We start from the raw sequence: 5,943 nt of genomic DNA on the forward strand, positions 1-5,943 counted from the left end.
AAGATAGGCACCACCTTAGAGTGAAAGGAGAGGAAAAATGAGACAAGGAAACAAGTAGATGTTATTTTCCTACTATTTGACAAAATATTAGACATCATTTGGTCAAGGGAACAATTAACCAAGAAGACATTGCAATCTCACGCACCCAATTTCATGAAAAGCAAAACACTGGAATTAAAGACAAAGATTAACAGCAATCCAGTAATAGCAGGTGATTTCAGTCCTCCACTTTCTCCAATCGACAGGTTATCTGGACAAAACACCAGAGAAGTACTGGGATTAAATGACATATATCAAATGGACTTAACAGACAACTATATAATATTCCATCCAAATGCCAAAGAATATACATTTTACTCAGCAGCCAATGGAAGTTTTTTTAAAATAAACCACATACTAGAACACAAAACATGTGTAAAACCAACCAGCTAACCAAACAACCAAACAATTAGAAAAACTGAGATATCTCCATACATTCTATCTGACCATAAAGCAATACAGCTCACTATTTGGAGCAAAAGAATCTCTAGAAATTCCATAAACGCATGGAGATTAAGCAATACACTTCTGAATACTAAATGGGTCAAAGAAGAAATCAGGAAGAAAATATAAAAATTCCTAAAAATAAAATAAAACAAAATGAAAATACAATATATTAAAACTTCCAGGACACAGTAAAAAAAATGAAAATTTGTAGCTCTAAGTGCCCACATTAAGAAGAATTCAAAAAGAGTACTAAAAGATAGCCTAATGAGTTTGGGAAAACTCATTTCTAAAGAATTTGGAAAAATAAGAACAAACCAACCCCCAAAATCAGTAGATGGGAAGAAATAATAAAAAAAAACAGGACAGAAATGAATGAAATAGAAATAAACAAAGATAACAATATTTACAGACCCTTGGCTGAGACATAGATTAGTAAGAAATGAACAGGTAAACATTACAGCACACACCAAGAAATTAAGAACAGTATAGTGGAATAGCTTAAAAACATGTACTCCTGATTGCTGGGAAGCCACCATAGGAGTGTTCCAGACCCCCTGAACGAGGATGTCAGTTTGGAGGTCTGCTTAATCTATGGGGCCTCTGGTAGTGGATCAGTATTTATCTCCACATAAATGGATGCTCTCCCAGCCTAGACACACAGGGGAGGGTCTAGGCTCTACTCCAAATGATATGACAGACTTTGAAGATACACCATGGAAGGCCTCACCCTCCCAGGGGAGCAGAAAAGGGATGGAATGGGGGTCAGTGGGGGGCATGGGAGGAGGGGAGGAAGAGGGAACTGGGATTGACATGTAAAACAAGCTTGTTTCTAATTTAAATAAAAATTTTTACAAAAATAAAAACCTGTATTCCATTAAACTAAAGGAAATGGAAGAATTTCTAGATACATCTGAACCAACAAAATTAAACCAAGAAGAGATCAACAACTTGAACAGACCCAAATAGGGAGATTGAAACTAACAAAAGGCCTTCCAGTTTAAAAAAGAAAGCCTAGGCCTAGATAGAGTTATAGCTGAATTCTACGAGATTTTCAAAGAACTACAACCAGTATTTCTTAAATTACTAAAAACAAACAAATAAACAACAACAACAACAACAACAACAAACCAACAGCAGGAGCACTTCCAAATTCCTTTAATACTAAAGCCAGGTAAGGACACAACAAAAGGGCCTGGAGAGGTGGCTCTGCAGTTAAGAGTACTAACTGTTTTTCAGAGGACCTAGGTTTCATTTCTAGCACCCATATGATGGCTGATAGTCATCTGTAACTCCAGTTCCAGGGGATCCAGCACCCTCTTCTGGCTTCTGTATGTATGCACCAGGCATGTATGTGGAACACATACATACGTGTAGGCAGAACACCCATGCACACAAAATAAAAATAAATCTAAAAGAAGACAACAGAAAATAAAGAGAACCAAAGGCAGTATCCTTGACAAACATAGATGCAAACGCTCTCAAAAATAATTGTAAACTCATAGTGTTCCTTTTTATTCCTTGTCAATCTGAAGGCAAGATGGGTTGCCAGAAGCTGAGGACATAGGCTTTATTAAACTAGACCAAATAATATATCTTCCTTGAATGGCTAATTCTAGTTCATCTGCAAAGTGAAAAAGATCATGATCTTTTGTACATAAAAAAGAACCTGTAAGACTCTAAAAAATTGAAAAATAAATACAGATATACATCAAAAAGATTATCTACTGTGACCAAGTTGGCTTTATCCCAGAGATGCAGGGATGGTTCAATATATATGTTTCTTTAAATGTTTCTCAGCCATTGAGATTCTTCTGCTGAAAATTCTCTGTTTAGATCTGCACCCCATTTTTTTTAAATTGGAGAATTTGATATTTTGATGTCTAGTTTATGTCAGATGAGGGGTTGGTGAAGACCTTTTCCCATTCTGTAGACTGTCATTTTGTCCTATTGACAGGGTCCTTTGCCTTACAGAATCTTTACAGTTTCATGAGGTCCCATTTATTGATTGTGTATCTTAGTGTCTGTGCTATTGGTGTTCTATTGGGGAAGTTGTCTCCCATACCAATGAGGTCAAAGCTATTTCTCCCTTTCTCTTCTATCAGATTCAGTATATCTGGAGTTCTGTTGAGGTCTTTGATTCACTTACTTGGACTTGAGTTTTGTACAGGGAGATAGACACAGATCTATTTGCATTCTTCTCCATGCTAACATCTAGTTATGTCAGCACCATTTGTTGAAGATGCTTTCTTTTTTCCATTGCATATTTTTGGCTTGGTGTTGCAGAACTTCTGGGAGTGGCCAACTGGTCCATCTTGAGACCCATGCTGCAATAACACAGGCCTAGCATAATCATCTTCAGAGAGGCTTCATCCAGCAACTTGCCTCTGTCACCCAAGTGCTCTGATTAAAAGCATGCACCACACTGCCTGTTGAGGAAAGATCTATTTTGACTCATGATTTCAGAATATCCAATCTGAGTGGGTTTGGTCCCATTAATTTGATCAGGACATCATCTTGTCAGAGTATGTGGCAGAGGAGCATTTTCATCTCATGACTGGCAGGAAGTAGAGGGAGAAAGATAGGAAGGGGCCAGGAACAAGATGCCCCAAATAGGGCCACTAGTTAGGTATCTAGGCTTAAACACATGAACCTCTGAGAGGATTTTCATATTCATAGCTCATTCCTTTTACTGCTAAGTAGCCTTCTTAGCCACGGGCAGATCATGGTTTATACTTTTCATATATACATTCACCATTGGTTTTTTTTCTAGTGTTTTTACTATTACAAACAAAGCTGTTGTAAGCATCTGTGTATAGTCTCTTGTGAAAAATATGTTTACATATTTGTTAAATAAATACCCAGAAGGGTGATTGTTAGATCAAATGATAGTTACATATTTAGTTTAAGAAACTGCCAAACTCTTCTAGAATGGTTGCAATATTTTACATGTCCCAAATGATGCATGAAGAGTCACATTTCTCCACATCTTTGCCAATATTTGGTGATGTCATAATTTCATTTTAGCTACTTGGAGAGGTGTGACATGATATCATACTGTGACTTAATTTGTGTTTTCCTAATGGCTAGTAACATTTATCAGGTGCCTCTCCATGTTCTTTACCTGTGTTCTAATGAAATTAGTTGTGACTTTTCTTTACTATTGACCTTTGAAAATTCTTTATGTATTCTGACTGTAAGATCTTTACCAGAAATGTGGTTTACAAATTTTGTCTTTAGTCTCTGGCTCACCATTTCTTCTTTGCAGAGTAAAAAAAATAATTTTTGATGAATTAGAGTTTAGCAACAATGTTATGGCTCATAATTTTATTGTCCTATCTAAGGCCCCTTAACTCAGCCTTAATTTTATACAAATTTATAAATTTTCATAGTTTCACTTAAAATTTAAGTGTGTGATTCACTTTGGGTTTATTTATCTTTCATTTAAATCAGAAACAAGCTTGTTCTACATGTCATTCCCAGATCCCTCTCCCTCCCCTCCTCCCCTTCCCCCCATGCCCCCCCCCATCACATCCTTTCTTGCTTCCCAGGGAGAGTGAAGCCTTCCATGGGGCATCTTCAAAGTCTGTCATATCATTTGGAGCAGGGCCTAGGCCCTCCCCTGTGTGTCTAGGCTGAAAGAGTATCCCTCTATGTGGAATGGGCTCCCAAAGTCCATTTGTACACCAGGGACAAACACCGATCCACTATCAGAGGTTCCATAGATTGCCCAGGCCTCCTAACTGACACCCACGTTCATGGGGTCTGGATGAGTCCCATGCTGGTTTCCCAGCTATCAGTCTGGGAACTAAGAGTTCCCCCTTGTTCAGGTCAGCTGTTTCTATGGGTTTCACCAGCCTGGTCTTGACCCCTTTGCTCATCACTCCTCCTTCTCTGCAACTGGATTCCAGTTCAGTTCAGTGTTTAGCTGTGGGTGTCTGCTTCCACTTCCACCAGCTGCCTCATTATCAGGGGAGGGCATTTAAGGTAGCCTTTCCACTATTGCTTAGATTGTTAGTTGGGGTCTTCCTTGTAGATCTCTGGACATTTCCCTAGTGCCAGATTTCTCTTTAAACCTATAATGGCTCCCTCTATTTAGTTATCTCTTTTCTTGCTCTCCTCTGTTCTTTCCCTGACTCAATCTTCCTGCTCTCTCATGTCCTCCTCTCCTCTCCTTTTCTCCCCTTCTCTTTCTCCTATCTCCCTCTCCCCTCCCTCGTGCTCTCAATTAGCTCGGGAGATCTTGTCCCTTTCCCCTTCTCCAGGGGACCATGTATGCCTCTCTTAGAGTCCTCCTTGTTTCCTAGCTTCTCTGGTGGTGTGGATTGTAAGCTGACTATAACATAAGAGTTGTGCAGTTTGGCTGATTTTTCATGAGTTAAATGCTCTTATATTTATATTTAAACTGATATTGAACACTATATATGCATAAATATATGTAAAATTCATGCTAATAATTCTCATTTTAATTATTCTTAGAACCACACTAAACAGCTAATAACAAATACTAGGACAAGATGAGGGAGGGGGAGAGAGAGTGAGGGGCAGGGAAGACGTGTGAATGACTATGCACAGTAAGAACAGATGTTCAAAGCACTTTTTCCTGATTTCTAATGAGAGCCCTCACAGTTTCATTGTGTACCAGAACCCATGAATTCTTTCTGTCTCTGGCTACATATTGGAACATTATGATAATATTGTTTTGGCAAAAATCTTATCTATTCTTTGAATCTTTTAAAAATGAACTTATTCTTTTTTATGTGTATGATACATGCGTGTCTGTGTACCACTTGTGTGTACTACCCAAGGAAGTCTAAAAAGGGGGCCAGGTGCCGTTGGAACTGGAGTTACAGACAGTTGTAAGCTGCCATGTGAATGCTGGGAATTGAACCCAGGTCCTCTAGAAGACCAGCATTTTTCCCATCTTAAAACGTCTCTCCAACTCCAATACTCTCTGAACCTTAAACATAAAGTTTCTATAAAACATTGCCTTATTATTTCATATCAAGCTGCATTAATTTTTAAAAGGTTTAAATTGACATATAATAATAGTACACATTTATGGGATACAGTGTCATCTTTTGACTATGTTTGCATAAAAATGTGGAATGCTTATATTTGTGTGTAAGCCTTCTACAGGGGCCATTTTAATCTCTTCTGTGTCCTTCCAAATTTAGTTCATGTACTGCTGAAGTGAGCATAGAACCAAGTAATATTTTAGTCTGTTGAAGCCTTAATGGGTAGTCCATATCTGTTATGTTTTGTCCTTTCTTTTGTGTTTTTACTTGCACAACAACAACAAAAAACTTGACCCAGATGGTTCTTTCTGAAGGTTCCTCAAGTCAGGAAACTTGTTATCTCACTCAAAGGCTTTTCTCAAACACAGCTGTGTGGTATTTGGGACTATATAGGCCATGAACTCTTGAGTATGTGACTTTTTGGAAAATAGGTCCCCTGATA

General features: G+C 38.2%; 1 non-coding gene across 1 annotated transcript; it reads right to left on the reverse strand.

Moving 5' to 3' along the window:
* Positions 1–5,580: 5,580 nt before the first annotated feature.
* Positions 5,581–5,689, reverse strand: LOC113837717. Its single transcript, XR_003488440.1, has one exon. It is a non-coding gene; the product is annotated as a U6 spliceosomal RNA (small nuclear RNA).
* Positions 5,690–5,943: the final 254 nt, after the last annotated feature.

Source organism: Cricetulus griseus, chromosome X (assembly GCF_003668045.3).
Source record: "Cricetulus griseus strain 17A/GY chromosome X, alternate assembly CriGri-PICRH-1.0, whole genome shotgun sequence".
NCBI lineage: Eukaryota > Metazoa > Chordata > Mammalia > Rodentia > Cricetidae > Cricetulus > Cricetulus griseus.